Source organism: Rhinolophus sinicus, linkage group LG18 (assembly GCF_036562045.2).
Source record: "Rhinolophus sinicus isolate RSC01 linkage group LG18, ASM3656204v1, whole genome shotgun sequence".
NCBI classification, from domain to species: Eukaryota; Metazoa; Chordata; class Mammalia; order Chiroptera; family Rhinolophidae; genus Rhinolophus; species Rhinolophus sinicus.
This window is the reverse complement of record NC_133767.1, coordinates 6,070,804-6,098,362: the sequence shown is the minus strand read 5'-3', so window position 1 is coordinate 6,098,362 and position 27,559 is coordinate 6,070,804. Positions and strand designations below refer to the sequence as shown.

Sequence of the window (27,559 nt, the reverse complement as noted above, 5' to 3'; positions counted from 1 at the left end):
CTAACTCAGTGGGCGCCTATTTCTAATTTTGTGTACAAAATCTCAACTGAATACTTAATGAGTTTTTTTTCTGTGTAGCCATTGACTATCAGTGTTAAAGAGACTGATTCATGAATGAGAAAGAAGAGGAATTTTAGATATTCCCAAGGATCCATTTGCACGGAAAGATATTTCTACATCAAAACAACTCTACTCCCTGAGGGCCTGGGAGACAGGTAAACAAAGTGAACTTGCGATTTCAACCATGGGAGTTTTCTGGGATTCAGGAAAATAGTATTAATAAATAAACCAGATCTAATGAAATAGTGGCACAGTTATATTTGAGAGGGTGGTATGTGGGGGGACACTTTTCCTGTAATTATGAGCTCCACAGTTTGGTGTCAGTGAGAGAATGCCCTCACTGACTAAGACACTTGCTTCCCTGTGCACCTTTGTTTCTAGGAAGGATGACACCCAACAGAAGATGTCATATGCAGTTGAATGGCCTCAGAGAGAAGGTAAGAATTTGCAACAAATCTTAAAGAACAGCTAGGATTTCCTCCGACAGGAGACGCAGGCAGTGTACTTCAGCCCAAGTCCAGAATCTTAGCAAAGAAACAGATAGGAACTCGAATGCTGCTATTTAAAGACAGCGTCGTGAACAGTAGGCTTAGACAAATACACTGGGGAGATTGGAGGAGTCTCTTAAGTGCTAGGCTTGAGGAGTTTGACCTTCTTTCAGTAGAAAAACGGATGTTTGAGTAAGGGAAGGACGTCATCAAGAAGTCTGTTTTAAAACTTCTGTCTGGCAGTAATGAGTTTGAAATGGAAAGGAACTAATACTAATTGAACACTTAACAATGTGCCAGATATTTTACATGTGTTCCCCCATTAAATCTTCACACCCCAAATGAGGGATTGTCCTGCTTTATAGATGAGACGACTAAGACTCTGAGAAATTAAGAATTAAAGCCACCATGGAAATAAATGGCAGAGATGGGGTTCAAACCCCAAAGCCTACTTTCTGTCTACCATACCTTGCTACCTAGAAGCAAGGACTGGAGGTGGAAAGACCACTTCAGAAGCTGTTGTTAACCAGCAAACAATAGGTAATGACAGCCAGAACTAAGATGACAGCTTTGGAAATGGAAAGGAGCCATCAAAGGACAGTGTGGGAGAAGTGTCAAAGAAAATCTAGGCCTAGAGCCTAAATAACGCCTCGCCTTTAGGCCTAGGCTCAGGAAATGATGACTGTCCGCAGAAACAAGAGAAAGACCTGATTGTGTGGGGAGGACGAGTAAGTTCAGTTTTGATGGAGTTGCTTTTGAGATCGCGCACAGAGGACGGTCTCCATTTAAGATGCAGTAGGCATCCAAACAGAAGGGAGAGTTGAAGACATCAGGTAACTGCTTAAAGCAAAGAAATCGAAACAGGCAGCATTTAGAAAGTGCCTAAATTTAGGAGGCGAAAAGACAGAGGAGACAGACAATTAGAAGAAGATTCTGAATCATGCAGCAACCAGAATCAAAAGCAGGAGAGAATTTCAAGGGAATGACTCACAGAGCTGAGCAGTGGGAACACCAGTGGTGTCAGTCAGAATGCAGCGATGCAGGGAGCTCTGCTCGTCCTGGACAGTGGGCCAGGGAGCCCAGGGCCCCACACCAGACTGGGGCTGAGGAAACCACGGGACCGCGTGGGTGCAGAAGGAATGGGGCAGCAGCCCGTCAAAGGTGATTTTGTTCGTAAATCAGAAGGAAAGAGCAATGTAGGGGGACAGAAAGAAGACGCTAGAGAGAGAACAGGTAATAAATGAAACCAAAACTCAGTGTTAGGGTCCTAGGGGTGGAGGGGGAATAAAAGTGTTTTTTTCTTTCACACCAACAGAAAACCTGTCTTTGTGTTGCTTTGCCTCTTCTGAAAAACCAGTATTTACAGTCATGTACCCCCAACTCAGAATGAAACTGGTAAGTCCATTGCAACAATGAGTAACACGGAGCCCTCTTTGAATCCTTCTTTTTTGACACCAAAATGCTGCTGTTTGGCACTGAGGTCTGCATGTGTTTAGACTGAGGGAGTGGCCCAGAACCCCTCCTATGTAACCTGGCTGGGTAGTTCTATTATTATTTAAAGCGTCCGTTTCAGTGGTTTCTAAAACCAAAAAATTGTGCTGGCTAATGTCATCTGGAAACTGAAAGTCACAGTGAGCCACTCTCACAAGCCCATCCTAAGACTTGAAAGGATTTTTAGTTTGGTCCTGCTGAGCTTACTGTAATTGGGGCGCTGAGTTGCTATGGTGATTTGTTCTCAAAACAGCCCTTTGCCACAATACAGTGAAACAGCAGATGAATCTCCTTTATGCTGACTTGCATGACATTAATACTAGTTGAAACACCCTCCTGGCTCCCATCAGAACTCGTGTGTAGGATGTTCAAATCCGGGCCAAGAAGGCATTGGGTAAAAGAATTGCAACTTGGGCCTTTTAAACCTGGGCCATCACAATTCATGCCGCTGAAGACTGTTGGCTCACAGCCCAGAGCTCTACCACGGGGGCGGGCGCGTTGCAGCTGGGGAAGGTTCATCATGGAAGCAGTTATGCGGTTAATTGCCCCAGTGTGGGCATAGCCTGAAAGTTGTGACTCACGCCCCATTCTGTCACTAATAATTGGGTGGGGACAAGATGCACAGAAATCTCAGCTGCTTCTTCCCATTCCTCTTGCAAATCTGTGACTCGATGAGCTCTGTCCTTGAGGTTCGGGAAGAAAGGCAGATCTCAACGCCAAGACGTGACGCTCCACCAGTAGGGGTCCCCATTGAGCCACAGTTCCTAACGGAGCTCCGCGGGAGTCACCGGACACTTTGAAGGATGACTGCACTTTGAATGGGGGTGTATCTTCCTCTGAGTCTTGCCTAACCGTGACATGGGAGAGAAAAAAAAAAGTAGCTGCCTGATTTCCAGCATGACTCATTATAAACAAAGGGAGGACACACTGACTGCCTCTTATCAGAGGCTGAGTATGCGCCCTAGGAGTGAGTGTGAGTCAGACCGCAAGTCGCAAGTCTTTTGTTGGTGGGAGAGATTTTTCTTCCCCTGCGGAAGGGGTGGTTTTCAGGGTTGGGAGGTGAGGCTGCTATTGATTTCTTAAATACTGTCTGTCGGTGACCCCATGGTAAGCCCTGGGCTTCTAGGTGAGGTCAGATTCCCTCACAACCTAAAGTGCTTCCAAGTTGAAGATAAAAACTGACCATACCCCCAAGAGATAACTCATTTGGAGTTGATAGAAATGTTAGGAATCTTGTGGTGACGGTTTCACAACATACACAGATGTCTCCAAAGTGTACATTTTAAGTATGTGCAGTTTAGTCTCTGCAAATTATACCTCAAAGGCTTTTAATAAAGTACAGTTCACAGTTTAGTGGGGGGGAAGCCCCGGCCAACCCATGTTTATTGTGATTTATCCTAAAGCTCTGGACACCCCCTCACTTCCTCATCTGTTGCTTTGTTTCTGGGTGCAAACAGACAAAGGAGACGTGCCTGAAGGGGTCATGATGTCGTATCATCTAATGCTGATATGCTGATCCCGCCTCCCAGAGTTCCAGTGGTAGGTGAGTTGTTTATTTTACTAAATGCAGGCAGCATGGATAGGCATATAAAGCACAGGTTGGCAAACAAATTTGGATGGGGGGGAGATGTTGGGTAGCAAAGGACAAAAGAAGCACCTTTACTGTGCCTGCCCCCACCCCGTGTCCAGCAGCCAGGAGACGGGAGAGCTGTTTATGCCCCAGGTGCCTTCATATTTCAGCAAATACAAGTCAGGTCAAGCCAACAGCAGGACTGCAGTCAAGAGCTTGGCTGATGGGCTGTGCCAACAGAACCCACATGCATGAAATAACTTAACACTTGGAAACCAGCAAGCAAGTTAATTTAGGGGGAAATGAACACGGATGTGCTTAGATGGCAGGAAAGAAGAAAGTCGTTTGGCTGGCGGGGCTAACCAAAGGGAGAACAGCAATGACGGGAAGAGGGGCCCAGAGCTTTGAAAAATATAAACGACCTCAATTGGGAAAATACGAACATGTGTTTCTGCACAAACTCGCTTATGATCTGAAAAGTATGTGAGCATTTTCTCCTTTCAGATAATATGCCCTCAGTGGATAGGGAACGTGACTCTTCTTCCTGTTGCTAGAGATATTCTCTCGCCAATACCTACTTCTGACCACTAGCCTTATGGGAAAGGTCTTGTCTTAATTATTTCTTGCATTTTTCCATATGTCTCTTCCTCCTGCTGTCTTTTGGTGCACAGATTCAATGTACACATCAAAGTGATTTGGAGAATTTGACTGTCTTAACGAGAGGGTCATGGATGTAGGAGGGTTTTGTCTTAATCTCTTCATCTCGCAGTCACTGTTGCTGAATCTCTGTATGGGGGGGGCGGTATAGAGTTGTGCGTGTTATTCTCTAACTTCCTGAATTTTATATATACTTTGAAGATGTGTCCTTGCCACAGCCGCCGATCTCACATACAATGGCTGCATCCTTAATTTCTAGCAATAGTCCCAAACTTCAACTATTCTTTTGACATATCCACCATAAAGACATTCATACTTTTTAGGTCAGTTTTTGCTATATAAAATACAATCCGTAGAAAGAATGTTTCACTCAACAAGTGTTTTCTCTTGCAATCCAGAAAACAACGCCAGTTTACTCAACACACATTCATGAAGTGTCTACTGTGTGCCAGACAGCAGACGTGGCCCAGAGGTTAGAGCTACAGGCTGTTGCTTTATCTAGATCCTAAAGAGTCTGAAAAGCAGAGCCAGCTTGTGTGTTCGTAATAATGGAATTACAGTAAAGAATTACTTATATTTATAAAAAAAATATCCTCGTTGCCTGGAAATGCCCAAACCTTCAAAGCACTGTGATACGCATTACCAAGTTCTGGGCTGCTATGAGCGTAGGTTACAGAAGTTGTAAAAGTATACTTCCTGGCACACTGCCAAGCAAGGCCTTATTTCACATTTAATGCCTTGTAGGAATAAGATAGCATGAGAGGAGTCTTGCGAGCAGATGCGAGAGCTTAGTTATCCTGAAAAGCTGCGGAAACCGTATTCTCAGTTGTTCCAGATCTTTGGGCTATTCACTGGGTGCGCCGAGTGGTGTGAGAGGGTACTTTTGAAATGGAAGAGCATTTTCATAAAAGGAAAAACATTCTCCAGGTAGGTCTGTTTCACTTCCTCCATAGAGCAGTTCAGGGGATTCCTTTGTGGCTTTCAGTTGACACTCTAAACCTTGGATCTGTCCCTTCAAACTGAATCTTCAGGCTTTCATCCAGATTCACGCTTCCTCGGTTTCCTCTAATTAATCATCTTGTGTCCCTTATCATAGTCTAACTTTCGTTTAACATAGAAATGTATTAGTTGGACTGCCGGTGCACAAAATCGACGTCGTCACAATCCTTGGTTTGCGAAACACGCTCACCATTTATTCACACATCACTTGCTTTAATTTATTTAGCTTCTTATTTTTAATAACCCAGAAAGGACTCATGAAGTTACCACCCCCCAAAAAAAAAGCTAGATCCTTGCCAATAAGATGATAACTTACATCTAACTATAAATACTCACCCCCACCCTGTGTCCCCGAATCCAGAGTGATCCCTCATCCTAATTTACGTGTTCAATATTTCCTTGCCTTCTTATAGATCTAGTCTCATTGTTTCTTGCATGTGTTATATGTATTCCCAAAAGCACGTATGTATGTGTGTTAACTGATATTGTTAAGATTCATCCTATTACCACATCTTGCTGTTATTCATTTGTTTTGGCTCCTCTCTAATATTTTATTACATGAACATACCCCAGTTTATTCAACAACCCTCTCATTATTGGTTGTTAGGGTTGTTCACAGATTCTTGATATTGTAAACGGTACTTTTATGACCATTCTTGTACCTAGTCTTCTACACATGCAAACATTTCTCTTGGGGACATACCTAGGAGTTACATAGTCTATGTATACGTCTGGCTTGAGGGAAATGTGCCCAACTGTTTTGTGACGTGGTTGCACGAATTTGCACTCACATGGGTGATGGGTACAATGACTGATGGATCCACCCGGTCTCCAACACTTAACTAACGTCAGACTGCTCCATGTTTGCTGATGGATTGTGCATAAGTTAGCACCTCATTACAGTCCTGATTTGCACGTTGACCTATGATGCCGAGCCTCTCGTTGTGTGTGATTGGCCAAACAGGTCGCCGGTTTTTGGCTCATTTTTCTACTATTGTTTGTGCTCTTCCACTGACAACATAAACAGTCGATTAACACGTATTTTGTACGTTATAGGAATTATATACTGTATTTTCACAATAAATAACCTAGAGAAAAAGCTGTTATTAGGAAGAAAAAATATATTTATAGTATTTATTTTTTAAAAAATCACGTATAAGTGGACTGATGCATTTCAAGCCCATGTTGTTCAAGAGTCAACTGTATTCTGTTTTGTTTTCCCCCTGGCTATAAACATAACATCATCTCTTCACATTTGGACTATGCAGAAGCATGTAGAAAAGAAAAGAACCACAGTCTCATCGTTCAGGTTTTTTTCTATGCTTACTCTTATGTAAGTTCCTGATACACACATATCTTGTGCTCTGAAAGGCTGTAACCCTTTATCTGGCCACAGTCCTCTGACCCTAGACGTGGACACTTTCCAGACATTACCATCCTTGACCCAGGGGTAGCCTCTACCAGTGTCGACCATTACCTTGAAAAGCAATGGACTGTTAAAGAAATTATACTTAGAATCTTGGGCGAATCTTTGAACATGAGGGTGGGCAAAAAAAAAACTATATCTGATTTTACTAGCCAGAGATATATTTCTAGCAGTTTTTTTCTTCTGTCTTTACTTACACATATAATTTATCTCATTTAAACTGGGATCTTCCTATATATGTTATATTGTAAGTTTTTTTCCTGCCAGGCATTGTCTAGTTTTTCAATGGGCTAAATGACCTTGTACATCATTATTTGAATGGTGGAGAGCACTTCCTTGTGTGGGTGAAATCTAAAATATTTATAAAATGTGCATCACAGCCACAGCCAGAAGGGATGCTGGCCAGTGGTCTCACACACTCTTCTCTGCCCTGGGCTTTGTTGAACCACTTCTCTCCCGTCGACCTTTACGTTTCCAGCCGTTTCCTATTAGAAGCAATGATGGCACGAGCACCTTTTCCGATAAACCTTTGTGCACATCCACAATAATGTTCACAGAAAGGTTTTATCAATTTGTAGTCACGTTCGCAGGGCAGACGAGAGCCTCCTGACTACACCCTCGCTGAGAATAGTATCGTTGTGCCTTTAATCACCAGTATGCTAAGTTCAAATGCCATTTCACTATTTTAATTTTTTAATTTGTATTTCTCAAGTTACTATTGAGGTTCCATGTTTTCATATATTTCTTGGCCACTTGTTTTTGAGTATATGTTCTTGTTTCTGTGTGTGTGTGTGTGTGTGTGTGTGTGAATTGCCTACTTATGTCATTGACTCTTTAGCAGATATTCTTTCTTGTATTTCTAAGAATTATATCTGTTGAGGGGATTGATGAGTTTCATAAACATTGCAAGCATTTAACTAAATTTGTCTTTTGTCCTTTTTTTCCTATGCTTTTGCCTTTCATATTTTTATAATTGTACATGTTGTCAAATCTTTTAATATTTTCAAGTTTTCTTTTTCACTTGAGGATTTATAAAATCCACCTCAGTTTTCTTCTGGTATTCTTGATTCTTTTTTTTTTTTAAATTAAATTTAAATCTCTGTTCCATTGAAAACATACTGGTTTGTGATGTGAGGTGTGTAGCTAACGTTTTTTCAAAACAGTTAGCTGGCTGCCTGATACCATTTACTGAAAAATATTTTCTTTACCTGCTGATGTGAATTAGCACCTTTGTCTCACACTATATTTATGTTGGATGGGTTTCTGTGCTTCCAATTCTGTTCCTATTATGTTGATTGTTCCTATAATCACCTTTTATAAGTTTAATTATCATTTCATAATAAATTTTAATAATTTGTTAGACGCCTCCCTGTTATTATATGCTCTGGAATTTTTATTGGCTAGCTGGCTGTCCTCAAGTATTTAGTTTTCCAGATGAACATTTAAGACGCTCTTGGTCAAGTTTCCCCAAAAAAGTTATGTTTAGGTTTTTATTGGAATTACATTACATTTATGTTATTTGAGTAATAATAGACATCCTCACAATATTGGAAAAATAGTGTGTTTTACTTTACTTGTGTTGCAATCATTTTTCATGTTCTTTAGTAGTATTTTATAGTTTGAGTCGTAAATGCTGCACCTTTCTTGCCAAGTTAATTCAAAGTTTATTTTGTTATTGCAAATTGTGACTAAACTCTTCCCTCCCCAACCTGTAGTCATTCCACTATATTAATTTTTATGGGTTTTATAACTTACCATCTCACAGAACTTGTATTATTCATTTTAATTGTTCTTTTCAGTTGATTCTTTTGGATATTAGGTAGGGCATCACTGCATTCAAAAATAATAATGATAATTATGAGCCCTTTCCAATGTTTATACCTCTTTTTCTATTTCTTGTCTTATGTGGGTTCAGGAATTCAGATGCCCATAGAGCCCAAGGAGTAACATACATGAGTGAATTGGGCCAGGTGAGGCCTTCAGCAAATGGGAGAGCACAGACCTCGTCTAAGGGGAAAGTTCTTACTCAGTTCCAGCCAATTTCCACCATTTGGGAAACTGGCCTAGTGTTGACAGATAGTCAGGTTTTTCAAAGAGATATACCAGAGATCGTTATTCAACGTGAAATATATAAGCCCTTTAAATGTTGAAAATGAATTCAAAATTTTAAAACATCAGGCAGCTCGAATATAGAATATCTGATGGTCATGTTCATCTCAGCCTCACAACATGCCCCACTTTGGCTAGAACTTCTCAGAATTTAAGAATGTGTTGAATTGTAATACCAGGCATTCTTGCCTTATGCGGATTTAGTAAAAAATACTTCCATTATTTGACCAATTTGCTATTGTATAGACTCTTGCTTTATTATTTTAAGAGTCAAGTTCCTCTCACTTATGTTAAGCCTGCATTTCCAATTTAACAGGAGTGTTGTAGAAAGAGAGAAATGTGAATTCTGTGAGCTCATACGGTGTTTTTCTTTGACCAGTGAATGTTATGAATCTATAAATTTTCTAATATCAAACCATCCTTGCATTTGTGATTTATGGAATTAAGCTATATTTAGTCATATTATATTATTCTTTTAAATATATTGTTGTATTCCACATTCTGTTTTATTTAATGGTTACAAAATAGGAGTAAGAACGTTTTGGAGTTTTTGGTTTTGTTATGTTTTAGCAGCAAAACTCACGTATTGCCTCTCTACCCCACTGCCACCACTATCCTCTACTTGTTTGCTTTGGTAAATGGTGTAACACATTGCTTAGAGGAAAGAGAGAGGTAATAAGACTTCACCACATCCACCCAGACATGCTGTGGATTGATAGGTGATTATTTGGCTTTTGCTTTCCTGGGGGAGAAAGATTTAAGCTAGACTGTTCTCAGTAAAGAAGTCTTGGGGATTTTTTAGAGGCCCTTTGAAGGGAGCCGGGAAAAGAACATGGGGGAGGGGACTGAGATGTCTAAGGGTGTGGTTTCTTTCTCTGATGTCCCACAAAGCTACGAACAAAGTTTCCGTTTGTCTTCAGTGTGCTGTGGTGTTGGATCTTCTTTGCAATGTGACTAATTGCTAAGCAGCGTCACCCTTAGATGCACACAGGGCAGCACCTGCCCTTGCATTAGAAGGCCCTGTTCTGTCCCTCTTTGGCCACACTCTTCCCCAACATGTGAGGAGATGTCAGGACCAAGGAGAGAGTCCTGCAAGTGGGCGCAGGCCTGTTTGGGTTGGGGATTCTGGGGTCCTCAGTGTCTGGGTCCTGTGCCCCTTGCCTCCTGGACCATGCTCTGAATACCCAGGATGCCAGAGTCATATCCCTAAGTGGCCGAGCCTGCAGCCAGGGCTTGTGCAGGCCTCTTTCGTAGGTCCGTTCTCCCACGGTGGGGACTGCATTGAAGGTGTTTCTACTCCTAGGCCTGAGGAGGCACCAGAAAGCATGGATTGTGTGGAGGGTGGACAAAGCGTGGACACGTGTGCTCAAGTGTCCACACCATTGCCATGGGCCCATTATGATGTAGGGCACAGCTGGGGGCCATAATGAAAGGACCTTGGACTGTCCTTACACCACCCATAATATCTTAGGAAGCCAAGGAACCTAGGAAAATTCTCAGTTCAAACACGGCTCCTCAAGTGGTTATGAAGTGTATTTGTCAAGGGAGGATTATAACAATTTTTAAGCCCAGTTAGCTTCACTCATAGCTGACGTCTGTAGTCAAGTCTCGTCGGGCTGCCATAACGAAGTGCCACAACTTGGGGAGCTTCAAACATTAGAACTTTATTCTCTCACAGTTCTCCACAGTTTGGAGGCCAGAAGTCCAAAATCAAGGTGTCAGCAGGACCGTGTTCCCTCCAGAAGCTCTAGAAAAGGATCCTTCCTTGCCTCTTCTGGCTTCCGGCGGCTCCCAGAAATCCCTGGTGTTCCTTGGCTGGTGGCTGCATCTCTCCAATCTCTGCTTCTGTTGTCACAGGCCCATCTTCCTTCTGAGTGTCACAGTCCCTCCTTTTCTTAGAGGGACACCAGTCACTGGATTTAGGGTCCACTCAAATCCAATGTCATCTCATCTTAATAATTACATCTGCAAAGACCCTATTTCCAAATAAGGTCACTCTGTGAGGTTCCAGGTGGATGTGGACCCTGGGGATACACTGTTCACCCCAGCACACTGCCCCCAGATAAGATTGGTGTGTAATGCTCCTGTTTTTCCCTTCGCGTTTCTGTCTCTCTGTGTGTGTCTCTCTCTGTCTTCTCACTATTTAGTCACCAGGGTTGGATTAACTTTGTAAAATTAATTGGGACACTTTTGAACTTCTTTTATATTCTGGAACCAATTAAATCATATAGAAATTATCCTTCCCTTAAGGTTTGACAGAGTTGCTCCCTACCCACTCACCCCAATCATCTAAGCCCATATGTTTTATCAAAGTGGCAGAGAGTTCTTTCTTATCAGTGTCTCCCATGACATTTTGTCCAGTTGGATTTTTCCACCTCTTCTCAAGTTAATTATATTGCCTTATTTTGGGTACTATTTTATTAGCATAAATTTAAACACTGTATGTATGCTCTGACCTTTAATCTTCTTCCGTGTCGTTGTTTCTAGTTCCTTTTATAGTCCAGTGCTATTTATTTGTGTTTTCTTTCTTTCTTCCTTCCTTCCTTCCTTCCTTCGTTTCTTTCTTCCTTTCTTTCTTTCTTTCCCTCCCTCCCTCCCTCCCTCCCTCCCTCCCTCCCTCCCTCCCTCCCTTCTTGTGTAACCTTGCCAGTGGTGTGTCTCTTTTATGGGCCTTTTAAAAGAGCTAGCTCCTTGATTTATCATCAGCTCTATTGTTTTTCTGTTTTCAAATTTGCTCATGTCTGCTTTTATCTTTCATTCGTTCCTTCTGCTGTCCTTAGATTTATTAGTTTCTAATCTCAAGTTTTTAAGTTGATTGCTCATTTTTTCCATTATTATTTAATAACAAAACCATTCAAGCTTTATCCTTTCTCCAGTGAGTAGCCAGGCAGATGGATGCGCTGTGAAAACATTGTGTCTAGTAGAGCGAGCCCAGAAATAGAGAAGATCAAAAGCACACGTCTCTGTCGGGACCTGGCCGTGCATCCGAACTGCCAGTTGTTCAGGTGATGCTATGATGTGCATCGCCTCTTTTCCGTTGTTGCTTCCTGCTGGGTACCAGCTAGAGGGCCAAGGGGGTCTCCAGTTGCTACAAACCGAATGCGACCCCACCCCCAAATTCATATGGTGAAACCTACCTCTAAGGAGATGGTATTAGGAGGAGATTAGGTCACGAGGGTGGAGCCCTCAGGAATGGGGTTAGTGTCCTTACAAAAAGAGAGCCCAGAGAGCTCCCTTGTCCCTTCCACCCTGTGAGGACAGTAAGAGGATGACCATCTATGAACCAGGAAACAAGGTCCTCACCAGACACCAAACCTGCCAGCCCCTTGATCTTGGACTTCCAGCCTCCAGACCTGTGGGCAATACATTTCCGGTGTTTATAAGCCGCCCACCAGAGCTTGTGGGGTGAGAGCATCAAGGTAACTTGAGTTTCGCCTCCTATTACCCCCTTACAATTTCAGTGGGGTAGGTCCTTATCTTAGTACCAGATGAAAACCAAGCAGGTATCACGACCTTCCTTTTTCCTCTTAGTTGTTTTGGGTTTTTTGAGCTCGGTGATTTCTAAGTCATAAGGACATTCTACAATCAGAATGTCCTATCCAATGTATTAATCAGTACTTCAACCTTTGTTTAAAGATAAGCCCCTTTTCCTCTTCCTCCATCCGCCGCCCACTGGGGGAGGGGGAACTAGACACTGTTTTCCCCAACACACGCACACAACGGATTGGAAGAGACAATACGCAGGACAAGTATGAGCAGGGGAGGGAAGCACCTACTTGACTATTAGAGCACAGAGATGGCCTTGCTCCCGTGGGGAGTACTCAGGCATCCCCGAGGGGAATGAGCAGGTATTGGAGAGACTACACTTGGGCAGTGAGACTCAGACTACCAGCCACTGCACCTCCCTACAAATCTGCTGATCCACGTCCAGCCTCTGTCTGATGAGAGCTCATTGCCTTCTAGGCCGCCTCGTGAGCCGTTGCCTACGTAAGATGGTCCACTGGCCAGCTTGCTCATGCGTGGTTCATGGACGGTCTATAGGAAACACTCGTTCTCTTCCCCAGAACGAGCTTTGGGCATGCAAGCCGATGTCAGCTTCCTAGCCTCGTCTCACCGTCTGCACTGCTCTGAACTGGGTCACACACACTTCCCTGCGCCTCCATCTCCTCACATACAGGTGCAGGAATCGGCTTAACGTCTCTGCTTTGTGGGTTTGTTGGGAGGTGAATGACAGCACGGGATTCACCCCCTCCAAAAAAAGGAATCTTCGTAAAATCCTCTCTTAAAACCTATTGAGTCTTTTATATCCTCTTTGTGGATTAGGGATTTATGGAACTGGAGGGATTAGAGTTGTGAAACTAATTGTACAGTATTTGCTGTGAAAACCTACATCTTCCATCTGGAAACTGCCTTTGCGATTTCACATCTATTCAATCTCCGCGTCTAACCCTAACTTCCTAATTTACCACCCTGTGACGTGTATGGGAGAGCTATTATTCATACTTACCTTGTGGGGTGTTTTAGGAGCTGCTGTGATATAACTGATGGATACAAAGACCTCAGGTACATGCTGGTATTATTTGCTCTGAATCCCCGACCGCTAGCTGAGGCTGCGACACACAGGAAGTGTTCAGTAAATGATCATGAATGACTTGTAAATAACTAACAGTATTTCAAGGCAGAATAAAAATCAGTGCTAAGTGAGTCTATAAGCTCTGTCTCATGGCAACCAGATGAAGTAGTAGGCGTTTCTGACTCGGTGCAACCGGGAGAAGTTTCTGAAGCGAGGTGAGATTCAGGATTTCAGTAAACAGAGGCCGAAGCAGGATGTTCTGTTTCAGGAAGAGCCCAACAGAGTGAGAAAAGGGAGTGCAGAATGAGCTCTCATTGGATGGGGCAGGGATGGTGCTTTGGCCAAATCGTGTTTGGTTAGGGGGCAGCTTCTCTGTCGGGGATCTTTCAGTAGCTGGTGATAGAAAATCAATGCTGACCGGCTTACAGAGCAAAGGGGAAAGATCGGCTCATGAAAGTGTAAAACTGGAGAGTAGGGTCCAGTGTCAGGACCAGCTGGATCCAGGGTTCCAGTGATGTCACCCAGATCTGTTTTTCAGCTCTGCTTCCTCCCATTGCTGATTCCGTTCTCAGCCAGGCCTCCAGTGCACATCCATCCTCCCATTCCCAGCAGAAGTCCTGCGATCCTACTTCCCATGGCCATGCCTGCAGGACTCTTGTTGATGGGGAATTATGGGCTTGGGCCGGTACTAGCTAGTAAAACCGACAGACGGGTGCCCCACATACTTACTTTTTACTGCAAAAGACCAGGATCTGTTGCTAAATGGTGTGACTCCCAATCTAGACTTAAGAGCCGTGTGACCTTGGGCGAGGCGCATAATCTCTCTGTGCCTCAGTTTGCTCCCCTGTAGAACAGATAGTAATGGTCCCTACCTCATAGGGGTTTTGGAACGATTATTCGGTTTGTACAAAGTGCTTAAAAATGTGCCTGCAGTGAGCTGGCCAAGCATGGAATCAGTGGCAACTCTTGTTACTATGTTGACTTGACTGTCACCCCATCGCTTGATATTTTTCACAGTTATTCCAGATGTTTCCATCCCCCACTTGTCCATTATGGTGATGTGATTATTCTGTGTCTCCAGCATAGCCCCCAGTGGAGCTCAGAGCAAAGCCACATCAGGCCTGGGACACAGGCTCCTCACCATAGTGACGGCTGGACTGAAAGAGGGTCCTTTTAACTCATGGCGCAGGGTCTGCCCTGGAAATCTCAGCCATCCCTGTGCTCGGCAGCATGGGGGAAACCCTACCACTTGGTCCCTTCCCTGAGGGACTTTGCAATCTAATCTAAAAGACCAGAACACTCTGTCAAATGCAGCCTGAACCCGGATCCATTCCCAGAGGGAACTGCCAAACTGCCCAGCCAGGGTATTTATGGAGTGGCAGCCTTCCTCCACAACTTCTCCTCAGTTAGAATGTGAATGAACGTTTTGAAAAAGAGATGGAGACAGAATCAGGCTGACTCCCAATGTCTGACTCACCCGCTTTTTTCTCGCCCTCCTGGACCACACTTAAAACGAAAAAGGATAACCCTTCCCCGGTAGTACCAGCAGGGTAACCCGAGAACATCCATTTAGCGCGTCTGTCCCTGTGAAAAGGACCTTTCAGTGACACCGAGCTGAGTGTATCCCGCTCTATTTATAGGCACTGTTTGTTTAATTTGAGTCCAGTCTCTAAGAATAAGTAATGAACTCATCCTGGGGACAAGCCAGAGCCGACAACTCTGAGACGACCCGTAAATCCCTTCCCTTTTCCTACTGGTTCTGGAAGGTATTCTGTAGTGAAAGGTGAGCCACTTTTGTTTGCTGGGCTGGGGTGGGCTTGAGACCCAGGAGTGTTTGGAGATTTGTTTTTATGGTGGTTTTTCACGATAGTTTGGGGGAGTTTTTTGGTGTTTGATTTTTAGGTCGGTGATTGAAAAACAGATGTTGGACCTCTTTGTTACCCCCAAAGGAGGGACAAAGACCAAATGTCTTGAGCCCTTGGTTGGTTAAACTTCAGATACAAAGACCCACTAGGACTCACATACTCCTCAGGAAGGAAAATCCCTATCCGTCCAGTACCCTCTTGACCTGGGAGCAGAGACTGGGACCAAGCTGTCTTATAAGATACGGTACCATTCCTGAGTTAGTTTCTTTTTTCAGAGTGTGAGATGAGGGCCAGGAGCCATCACTCACTTATACTTTAAGTATCTAACCCTGGAACATGGTACAGAGTCCAAAGGAGCCCCGTCTCTAGCAAACTCGTTTATTCTGCACTCCAAACTTCCCCTGTGTTGACCCGCTGCTGGCTTAGCAACTCCTAGAACCGGACCCTCTGAGTCTGAAGGAAATGACCCAAGTGGAACCTTCGGGTTTGGTTCAGTATATTTGTGTATTGCCGCTTCCCCCATCCTCCCTTTCTAGGAATTTGTCTTTAAGAAGGTAACCAGGCTTCTCTGGAAAGGGAAAGGACAGTTGTCCATTCATTTATTCATTCTCCCAATATCTCTTGACCCTCTCCTCTATGCTAGATACTATTCTAGGCACAGGAGATGCCTTCATGAAGAAGACAGGGTGGTCCTACAGTGGCAAGGTCTGATTGACACTGAAAAAAATCAGCCTCTCTGCTCAGGCTGGCTGTGCGCTGGTTTCCCAGCAGACCCTGAGCTCCATTCATTGACCCATTCTTCCATTCACTGACCTGTTCTTCCATTCACTGACCCATTCTTCCATTCATTTACCTGTTCTTCCATTCACTTACCCATTCTTCCATTCACTTACCCGTTCTTCCATTCAGTTACCCATTCTTCCATCCAGAAAGTGTTTACAAGGTATGCTGTCCATGCTAGGTACATGGCTGGGTGACTAGATACAGTCGTGAACTAGAGAGATCCATGTTTACCCTTCAGAAATTTGGAGTTCAGTGGGGAAGATGGCTATCGATCAAATCATCACCTAAATACAGATATTATTACAAACGTTGGGGAGTCCTAGAGAGTAAAGGTCAGGGTGTCTGGCATGTGAGAGCCTAAGAGAGGAATCGGCCTGGTTGGGCAAGCAGAGACTCAGTGACGACTAAGAACCCTTGCGTTGCCCCAGATGGCGTGGCATCTACTGCACACAGAGACAAGATGTCTATCTGTAGGAGGTGTGTGTTCGAGTTTCCATTAGCTGTGCGGGGCCGTCCACACTCTCACCTGGTCGTCCTGAGTGCTGTCACAGGCCAGAAGGTCTCAGTAGCCTCAGTGAGAGTTTGTGTCCCCAGGGAGCAGGGGGTTGCTTCCGAGTGAGTCAGCAGCGCTCTGAGGTCTTGACATTGACATACGGGTCTGTCGTGGACCGGGCGAAATATTCCTTTTCTAATGGGACATTCTCCTCACTTCACTTCATTGGAAAAAGAAGCAAACCATACCATCCTTGCATGTTGTTTTCATACTTTTACCTGTGAAAGGTGGTCTTACCACCCTGTTCCCAGGCCTGGATAGAAAGATGACCCCATGGGCCCCTCTGCAGTTTCATCTCCTCAAATATGCACAACCATTGGCTTTGGAAAGGGAACTCCTCAAAAAAAGCAGATGCGCCCCCCCCCACTCCCACCAATATCTTTGTGTATTAATTTGGGTGCAACTTTGAGCAAATCCCTTCAGCAGAGATTTCACATTCTTCATTTGAAAAATATTAGTATATTTTCTATCTTTTTATGCCAGTGTTGTGCTAGGCAACATGTTAAAATCAAGAAAAATATAAGAAATTGTCCTACCTTCTAAAAGTTTCCAAGGCCATTCAGGAAACAGTTTCATTCATTGATCCAGCAAATATTGACTGAGCACCTATTTTTCACCTCCTGCCCCTGCACCAAAGTGATGAGCTCAGGGATGGGCACAGAACCTTGTCAGAACCCATGAAACACAGGAAGACATTTCTTGGTACCTTCTAGCAAAAAGAAGTTTCCTCTCTCTCTCTGGAAGCCACTAGTATGAGGATGTGACATCTAGAACCACTGCAGCCATTTCTAACCACGAGGGAAGATTCCAGAACTGCTAGAGGCTATGGCGAAGCACAGTGTGGCTTGAAGGCAAGACCACAGAAGGCAGAGCCAAGAAATAGAGAGAACTAAGTCCTTGTGACAGCGGTAAGCCCCTGGATCAAGCCTCACCTGAAGCCCGACCTATCACCAGGCTTCTTAGTGGTCTCGGCCAATTAAATGTTCTGTGTTACATAAACCAGTGTAAGTAGGGATTTCTGCATCGTGCAACATAAAGAGCCCACATGACACAAACCTTAGAATCAGTACCACCAGTAAGGACCTCCTCTGTACCCCGGGCTTCTAGAAGGAAGGTCTCGCCTCCCGCTTCTCTATTTCAGGGTTTCCATGCCTCCCGTCGCCATAGCACTGTGACTCTCTTGGAAAGGCAGAGGAACCAGAGGAGAAGGGGCCTGTTTCCAGGCTGTGTTGCCACGTTTAATGATTGGGGAGCTGGGGGGTGGGGGGTTGGCTGGTGAGAGAGAGAGGTGGCTCCAGGCTTGACATTTCAGGATGGAGATAACAGGGTAAAAATAAACTCCCAAGCGCCTGTAGTCGCACTCGTTTCTCTCGCTTCACAGTTCTTATCTCTCCTTCGCTTTGGGGACAGAAAGGTTCCTTTCAGGTCATGGCACGCCTTGCCGCTCTCTCCAGCCCATGGACGGGGAGGAGGAAGTATAGGTGGTTGGTTTACATCTGCCCACGCCTGCTCATCCACCCCTGGGAGGTCAAGTGACTCCCTCCATCCTGCAGCCCCACGTGTTCTTTTGCAAATAATCTTTCATGTCTCTGTCCTCATTTGATGCCCCAGTGGCAGGGTGAGATGAGCGAGGCTGGGGGGCTGGGGTCTCCGTTTTTCAAATGGGAAAAAACAGGGGACTCAGAAAGACACAATGTCCAAAGTTTCCGCCTTTCTGTCGGTGACTTCTCTGTCTGTGACCTGGGGTAGAAAGAGTTTGATGCCCCTTGTGCAGGTGCCAGGTTCAGCCGCACCAGCCGGGGGAGGGGAGCTTTCACCTCACCTGTGACATAAGCATCGCCGTGTGCTACCCCACAGCCCCGCCCGTGGGCCCCTCCCAGTCACAGCTTCTCAGAGTTTTGTGTGTCCCAGTGAGCAAACTACTAGTTCACTGTAGAGGCCCTGCTGGGACTACACGGTGTGGAGGCCCAAGCCTCCATCTGCCACTGAGGTTCCCAGAGGCTCCCTGGGCCTGGCGATAAAAGGAGCCGTACGTGCCAGGACTGTCACGAGGACTAAATAAGCCAGTGCGTGCAGCACTCAGCCTGCATCTCAGCTGACATTTGGAGCTTCCTGATATGACGATAGCTTTTCCTGTGCCGGTGTTTGTGTGTAGTGACAATACCACTCACCCACGTCCTTTGAGTTCTTTCTCGGCAGCCAGGGATTTCCACTGAGCCGTTTCATCAGTTAAGACTCTTATGGTTGCAAGTGACCAAAACGATGGTCATAACTCGATAACATGAAATGGGAGTTTGTTGGCGTAGCAAGGAGCTCTCAAGGCGGCCAAGGGTAGAGGCTAGCTTCAGGCACAGCTGGATCCAGGAGTGGAAGTGATACCATCAGGATTGGATTTCTCTCTCTCCCACTTTCTCAGCCCCTTTCCCTCGCTGTTGGCTCCCTCCTCGTGGTGGCAGAAATGGCTGTAGGAGCTCCCGCGTCTCATCTTCTTACGATCAAGCCCAGTGGGAAAGAGCCCGCCCCAGCATTCCCAGCGGAGGTCTCCATGCGTCCCAGTGCCCATCCCTGAACCCATCCATCCTTGTGACTAGAGGAGTGGGATGCCCGGAAGCGTCAGGCCTGGATCGTGTGACGTCCCTAGAGCTGGGGATGGGTCCCCTCCACACGAACCCCAGGTCTGAGAGGAGAGAGCTGTGGTTGTTTAGAGGGAAATCAGGCATGGCTGCCAAAAAGAAAAGGTGTCTTTGGCAGCTGCCCACCCTCTGTGGCCTGGTGTCCCTCGGTGGATATTGATGAGTTGGCTTCTGTAATCGCAGAGAGCAGAACGGGTGACAATCGGGCTGCAGAGTCCGGCTGAGTGGCTCCGACAAAAATAAAAAGTCTCATCCGAGGCTGCCTCAGTGCCAGCTGCTGATCAGCTAGACCCCCTGACCTTGAATGGGACCCTTCTCTGAACTTGACCTGTGGCCTCTGGGGTAGAAAGCCAGCATCCCGGACTGGAGGCTGACAAACTGGGGACTTTTCCAAGCCTCTGTCATTAGGCACCAGGTCCCTGCTCCACGTCGATTACTGTTTGCTAATTATTTGTCTTTCCTCGAAAAAGGAATGAGCTATAAAGGAAACACCCCTCTCATGGGGCACAGAAAATAATCACAGTGGGTGGTAGCCCTGTTATTACATTGCAGCCGTTGCTCCTGTGTGCTCCCAGCCCCAGGACTGCGCTGTCGCCGTTGGTGACAGGAAGGTTAGCATGTGGCAGGGCCGGGAAAGGACAGAGCCAGCACCAGCCTGCGACTTGATGAGATTAGGACAAAATAAATTAGAAAGGGGACAACTTCCCACCGGGTGGTTCCACAGTGTTTAATGCTAGTGAGGTGCTCTTCATGTGTGTTGCCCACACATCTAAGTGTGTGTGTGTGTGTGTGTGTGTGTGTGTGACGCTCTGCCTGCAAGAATGTGGTTGATACCGGTCATCCCGCAACCACAAAGGCACTCTGCAAGCTTCCATCCTTCCCCTCCTCCCCGAGCCTGCAGCAAAGCCGGAAAAGAAATGGATAAGAGAGCAAGAAAGAGGTTTCAAAAAAATAATTCTGGTAATTATGTATGCATTTCCAGTGGGAGAGTCTGGGAATTATTCCTAAAAGGCTGGAAAGAATTTCTTCTTTTGATCTCGATTCAGAGCCAGAGAAAATCAAATTAAGGAAGAAAAGCAACAGAGGGTTCTGAGTGCACGAGGGAAGGAGCGGGACTGGGGCCGCTGGTAGGGTCGTGGGGGGAAGAGAACGCAAGGGGAAGTCCCCAGACACCTTCTTGCCCAGATGCTGGTGGCCTAGGAGGTGGGGCAGCTGAAGGAACGAGCCAGAGACAGCTGAGAGGAGGGCGAGGTTGTGTCCCCACATCTTTCCTTTGAGGCTTCGTTCCCTTCCCCTGAGGGGTGGGAGAATGTCCCCCTTTGCGCGATTGAGGACCACGGCTCCTGCAGCTTTTCCCACAGCCCTGCGGCATGTCCCAGACGCTCAGAGCCACCGCAGGACCAGCCAGTGTGGGCGTGTGAAGAGTTCTTTAAAAAGCCTCCCTTGGAGGCACTGGGAGAAATGGTCCTGTCACTTCTCTAAATCTTCTCCCGGGGTTGCTAAGCAGCACGCCTCTGCCCCTCTCCACTTCCCTCTGCTCCGTTTGTCTCTCTCCACCCTCCACCCCCACACATGCTTGCTTGCTCACAGGGCTCTTCCCTGTCTGCTGTGGTTTGGAAATCAGAGAACAGTCCCTGCGTGTCATCCAGCTCTGAGGGCCACAGCAGTGTAAGGGATGGTGACCTGTGGAGGCCCCTCCCATGCTGATCAGATCCTTGGGTCAGCAGGAAAGACCACAGCAGGGTTGCTGTGACCACCACCCCCCCTCCCCAGCAAGGCTGAGTGCCCTCTCTCTTCTTCCGTCCACAAATAGCACAGAACCCCTTCCATGTGTCAGGTGGCCAAGTGGTCCCCATCTGCCCAGGACTTTTCTGGTTTTAGCACTGAAAGCTCTGCGTCCTGAGGCCCTCCGTCCATCCTGGGCAAACTGGGGCGGTTGGTCACCCTGGTGCAGCTGTCCGCTACTCCCACCCCTGTGCATACCCTTCCTCAAAATCATACCTCCCACACTCCCCACCAGAGGGAACCACTGCTATAAAATTGTGGGTTACCTCTTGTGCATCTTTCTTTACACGTAAGCTTCTCGGGGAGCCTTGCGGGGGACACCATGGGAAGCACTCAGAGTGTGCAGCTTGGTCACGGTGGCACGTGGCACCTTTTCCCCTGACCCCCTGAAAGCATCCTTTTGCCCCACACCATAGTGAGGGCTGTAGATTTTCCTGAGTGTGTCACTGGAGCGTTCAAGGAGGGAGTTGGCAGCAACTTCTCCAAACATTTCTTGCACATTTCTCTTCTCCCAAAGACCTTGTGCCTCCGGCCCTGGGCCCTCTCTTTCTCCTGCTTTCTGACTGCTCCCCGAGAAGCTCTCTCCCTGGTCCCCCAGCTCCCACGTCATCCCTTCCCCCGTATGTCTGCCCTGTCTGCTTTCTGTGCTGTGTGGTTTATTGCTATTCTCTCTCCCTCTCTCTCTCTTTCTCTCTCTTTTTTTTTTTTTTTTTTTTTTTTGCTTTCAAATGTGCAGGAAGTTTCACCCACTACTTCCCACACTCAACATCATCACCACCCATTAGGGAAGTCTCATCCATCCAATTTCCTGGATCCAGCCTGACGTGTGTGTGTGTGCACGTGCACGCACTTGTGCTTACAGCACTCGTGTCAGTAAGGGATGGACTCAACGTGCAAAGAAAGACGCACAAGAGGTAACCCACAATTGTAAATCAGTGATTTCCTCTGTGGGGAGTGTGGGAAGTATGATTTCAAGGAGGGGTATGCACAGGGGTGGGGGTAGCAGACAGCTGCACCAGGGGGACCAACCGCCCCAGTTTGCCCAGGACGGAGGGGCCTCAGGATACAGGGCTTTCTGTGCTAAAACCAGGGGAGTCCTGGGCAGATGGGGCCCGTGCTGTGTCTGTGATGGGGGTGGGGGGGTACTGGGACTTGGCTTTGATATCTCTGTACCTTTCTGTAGACTTAGAACATTTCATTGTAAAGAAAGAAAAGGAAAAAAAGGGGGGGGGGGAGAAATCATCTCTCCAAGAGATACGTGCTCTGAGAGCACCCAAAGGAGAGTTGCTCATTGTTTGGGGAACAGGAGAAAAGGTTTAGAGGAGGTGGGATGGGAGGTGAAGCTTGAAATGTAAGCGAGAATTCCTCCCATGCTCACTGTTTAGTTGTGGAATTCCTTTCCGGCCTCTCTGAATACCTGCTAAGCCGTAGGCTCCAGGAGAGCGAGGGCTGGACATGACAACTAATTTTAGGTGTCAGCTCCACTGGGTCCCTGGTGCTCAGCTATCTGGTGAAACATTAAATGTGGTGTGTCTTGAGGATGTTTCTGGATGAGCTCAGCATTTGAATGTGTGGCCTGAGTAAGGCAGATGGCCCTCCCCAGCATGGGTGGGCCTCACTCTACCATTGAAGACCTAAATAGAACAAAAGGCTGAATCAGAGAGACTGCATCTCTCTGCCTGATTATCGTGGAGCTGGGCCATCGGTCTTCTCCTGCCTTTGGACTCAGACTTGCACTTACATCGTCAGCTCTCCTGGGTCTCCAGCTTGCTAACAGTAGTTGTTGGGCCTTCAGCCTCCATAATCTCATGAACCAACTCCTTATAAGTCTCTGTCCTGTGGGTTCTGTTTCTCTGGAGAACCCAGACTTATACACTGGGTCTTCTTGTCCTGCGATCCCTGGGACCTGGCCCACCCCACCCCACCCCCATTCATAGTAGGTGCTCAGTGTATATCCGCTGAATACAGACACAGAAATGCAGATGGTGGGAACCGCTCGGGGTGGGGACCTATGCCAATCCCTGGCTTGTTTGCTGAGCAGAGGAACTGGTGTGCTCAGTGTGCTGGGAGGGAGAGGATGGAGGAGGGAGCAGGAAAACATTTGCGTGTGGACATCTTTTCTTTGCTATATATCTAGAAGTGGAATTGCTGAGTCATATGATAACTCTATGCCTAACTTTTTGAGAAACTACCAAACTATTTTCAAAAGCAGCTGCACGACTGTACATTCCCACCAGCAAGGTATGAGGGTTCCAATTTCCCTATATTCTCGTCAACACTTGTTATTGTCAGTCTTTTTTTTTATTATTATAGCCATGCTTGTGGGTGTGAAGTGTGTCTCATTGTGGTTTTGATGAGCTGTTCCCTGGTAGCTAATGACTTTGGACATCTTTTCATGTGTTTATTGGCCATTCATGTATCTTCTTTGGAGAAATGTCTATTCATATCCTTTGCCTATTTTTTAATTGGGTTCTTTGTCCTTTAATTATTGAATTACAATTGTTATTTATATAGTCTAGATATAAATCCCTTATCAGATACATAATTTGAAATTTTTTTTTCTCTCATTCTGTGGATTATCTTCACTTTGTTGATGCTGTCTTTGAAGCAGCACAAAAACTTTTCATTTTGACAAAGTCCAATTTCTCTATTTTTTCTTTTGTTGCTTCTGCTTTGGGTGTTACATCTGAGAATCCATCACCTATTCCAAGATCATGAAAACCTGCCCCTATGTTTTCTTCTAAGAGTTTTATAGTTTTAGCTCTTATATTTAGGTATTTGATCCATTTTGAATTAATTTTTTTATGGTCTGAATCTGAACCAAGCGTCCAACTTCATTCTTTTCCGTGTGGCTATCCAGTTGTCCCACCACAATTTCTTGAATTGAATTGTCTTGGCTCTCTTGTTGAAAATCAATCGAGCATAGATGTGAGAGTTTATTTCTAGACTCTCAGCTCTAGTCTATTGGTCTATATGTCTATTCTTATACCAATTCCATCCTGTCTTGATTACTGCAGCTTTGTAGTAAGATTTGAAATCAGGAAGTATGAATCTTCCATCTTTGTTCTTCTTTTCTTTTCTTTTTTTTTTTTTTTAAAGTTTATTGGGGTGACAATTGTTAGTAAAACTGCATAGATTTCAGGTGTGCAACTCTGTATTACATCATCTATAAATCCCATTGTGTGTTCACCACCCAGAGTCAGTTCTTCTTCCATCACCATACATTTGTGTTCTTCTTTTTCAAGATTGTTTTTACCTTTATGAATTTTAGGATCGGCATATCAATTTCTGCAAAGAAATTATTTGGTATTTTGATAGGGATTGCACTGAATCTATAGCTCAATGTGAGAAGTATTGCCATCTTAGCAATATTAAATCTTACCATCTATGAACTTGGGATATGTTTCCATTTGCTTAGATCTTCTTTAATTCAACAGTATTTTCAGTTCAAAATCTTGTGCCTCTCTGGTTAAATTTATTCCTAAGTATTTATTATTTTTGATGCTATTATAAATGAAAATTTTTAAAACTTTATTCTCTATTTATTCACTATCAATATATAGAAGAAATGCAATTACATTTTGTAAATGGATCGTGTATCCTGCAACGTTGCTGAACTAATTTAGTAATTCTAGTAGTTTCTTTTGGTGGTTTCCTTAGGATTTTCTATGCAGAAGATTATGTCATCTGCAAATAAAGATAGTTTTACTTCTCCCTTTTCAATCTGGATGCCTTTTATTTCTTTTCCTTTCACAATTGTCCTGGCTAGAATTTCTAGGACAATGTAGAAGTGGCAAGAGTGGGCATCCTCGTCTTGTTCCTGATTTTAGGGGGGAAGCATTCAGCCTTTTACCATTAACTATGATCTTCGCTCTGCCCTTTGTCTGGCTGAGGAAGTTCCCTTCTGTTTCTATGATGTTGAGTGTTTTTATTGTGAAGCATGTGATTTGTGTTCCTCTGTCAACATTGTGAGATTTATCTGCATGTCACTATACTTTGTAATGTCTACTTTTACTGAAGATTTCGTAAGGGAGATAGAGGAGGTTCAGTCACGTATCACCCATCTCCTTTATTTACGTCTTCCTTATCTCTCTCACACTGCTCCCCAGTGCCCTGCCACAACTCTCCCCCCCCCCCCAGCCAAACTCGCTCATCCACTTGCTCACCGGAGGGCTTTCAGCAAAAACGAAAACTCTCCTACTCCTCCATCTTGGCACAATTACAGGAGTATGGGAGTCCCAGGGAAGAATGTCTGCACTCTGGTAGTGGGAGGAGAGTAGATCAGCAAAAGGTTTCCTGAAGAGTGCATTTGAGCCTAGATTAGAAGAATGGGTAGTGCCATTAAATGAAACTGAATGAAGCCCCTAATGAGATCCAAATAGTTGAGGCTCGATTGTTACTACAAGGGTCTTCTCTACTCATGATCATTGCATCACTTGTACCTAGAGACTCAGTATCTTTTTTTGTGTCGAGAGTTGCCCTGTCCAATATGGTAGCCATTAGCCACATGTGGCTGTTTAAATGTAAATTAATTAAAATTAAACAGCATTAAACATTTCATTCCTCATTCGCACTAGATCCATTCCAAGTGATCAGTAGTCACGTGTAGGTTGTGGTTACCAGAATGGACAGTGCAGCTATGGAAGATGTCCATCATCGTTTCAGAAAGGTCTGTTGGACCTTTGCTCTAATCTTGGAGGGAGGGGCAGATGGACTTAAAGAAGACTGCTGAGGTGTTTGAGCCAGACCCCTGCGCTCTGGGCATAAGGTAAAGGCAGCTGGGCTCGGCCACCCCTAATTCTTCAGGAAAACCATTTCTCCTCTCTGGTGTTGCTCATTGATCAATGTAACCCTAGGAGCCCATCCAGTGATGTATAGGTTCTATGGTGGTTTAGCCAGAAAGGAGTATATTAAGCTGTTTCTTCCAGATATAGAGAAAAGAGGGTTGGACTTGGAGAGAGAACTGGTGCTACCCAGCTGGACCATCATGGACAAGGCATTTTACCTTCTGAACCCCATTTCCGCATCTGTGAAGGGGAGACTGTTGGGAGGATGAACTGAGAGGATATAAAGGAAAGCACTTAGAGAAACCACCAGGGATAACAGGGCACCACTAGGCCAGATAAAGTGGGAAAGTTTTAGTAAACAAACTAAATGGGTTTATTTGCACAGGATTCCTTGGCAGGATAGCCTTTAATATGCTAATATGCGTATTAAGTGCATCGCTAAGCGTTTCCCAAACTGATGTAGCCACAGAATTCCATTTTGTTCTTTAATTCTCCCGAGGAATGCTTCCAGGCATTAGTTATGGTTACACAGAACACCCTTGGGAATGGCCATTCACAGGGATGGAGCTCTTCCTGGACCCGCAACTCGTCTTGTTGGCCATCACCCAGAGTTGCCCTTGGAAAAATGTATAACCTAAGCAAGAATTTGAAAGATCAGTGTTGGGTGACATCATGGAGGTTGCTTCAGAGTTGAGGCAGCCATATAAGAGGAAACCAGAGAAGAGAGGGAAGAAGGTAGGTCTGGGGAAGGTGCACGGTGGCGGAGAGAATCTGTCATTACTGAACGCACGTGCCATCCACATACCCAGCATCGACCTTGACGTTTCCATATGCATCAGCTCCCGTCCTCAGAGCAACTCTGAGAGGTGGGTTTCATATGCAGCAGCAGGTGGTAGCGTGCCCATTTCACAGATGAGGAAACTGAGGGTCAGGGAGGTTAAGCTGCTCACACACTCACTGTTCAACATGTAGGAAGTGGCAGAGCTGGCATTTGAACCCAGGGCTACCAAAGCCCATACCCTAAACCCTTCTGCTTCAGGGAGTCCACAATGTGATGTCACTTAGACTTCAGTCCTACAGGAGATGGGGAAGCAAACTGCCTATCATTTGTGAACCTAATTTTGTCATCATCTGGCTTTTTCCTTATATCTGAGTGAGCTCTTTGGAATGAAAGGAGCTTAATCCATTATCCTCCCGTTCTCGCCATCCTCCTAACAAAGATGATTCAAAAGGTCCCAAATGCAGAGCTAAAATCAGCCTTTTTCCCTGGCTACCTGCCACCCCATACTCCCCTGGGAATCCTGCATGTAGGAGGCTAGTGTTAAGGCTAAGATTTCGGGAACTGGTTTTGAGAACCTCTCACTCCCACTCAGAGCCCTCTAAGTGAGGCCCAGAGATGCTGGATGGTAGGGTGGGAGCCTGGGCTCTCAGGCCCGGATGAGGGGGCGTGGCACAGAGCATGGAATTCTGTGCGTGTCCTGCGGCTCTTGGTGGATTGTGCAATCTCCACTGTGGGGACTGGATATTGATCAATTGCGATCAAAAGCAGTTGTACTGATTTCTGTTTTAAGAGACCTAACGTCTTAGGGCCATTGAACCTGTGCTCTTGCGGTGATCAAGCCACAATGGCCAACAGACACCCTCACGTCATGTCACCAGTAGTTTAGCATTTAAAAACAGGATGGCAGGTTGAGACCTTACAAAGAGAGAAGAGGGAAAAAACATTGTAAATATTGTGTGCTTGTGACCGTTTTGGCTGAACTTGAAAACAGGCATCCTT

General features: G+C 45.4%; 1 protein-coding gene across 1 annotated transcript in view; it reads left to right on the top strand.

Annotated features, from left to right (window-relative positions):
* The first annotated feature begins 127 nt into the window (after positions 1-127).
* MRTFB (myocardin related transcription factor B) overlaps positions 128-27,559 on the top strand; it is a 236,889-nt gene continuing 209,457 nt past the window's right edge. Inside the window, exons 1-4 of the mRNA XM_019750669.2 lie at positions 128-215; positions 442-497; positions 1,864-1,943; positions 3,497-3,582. The gene's annotated coding sequence lies outside the window, so the exon portion shown is untranslated. The remainder of the gene's footprint in view (positions 216-441; positions 498-1,863; positions 1,944-3,496; positions 3,583-27,559) is intronic.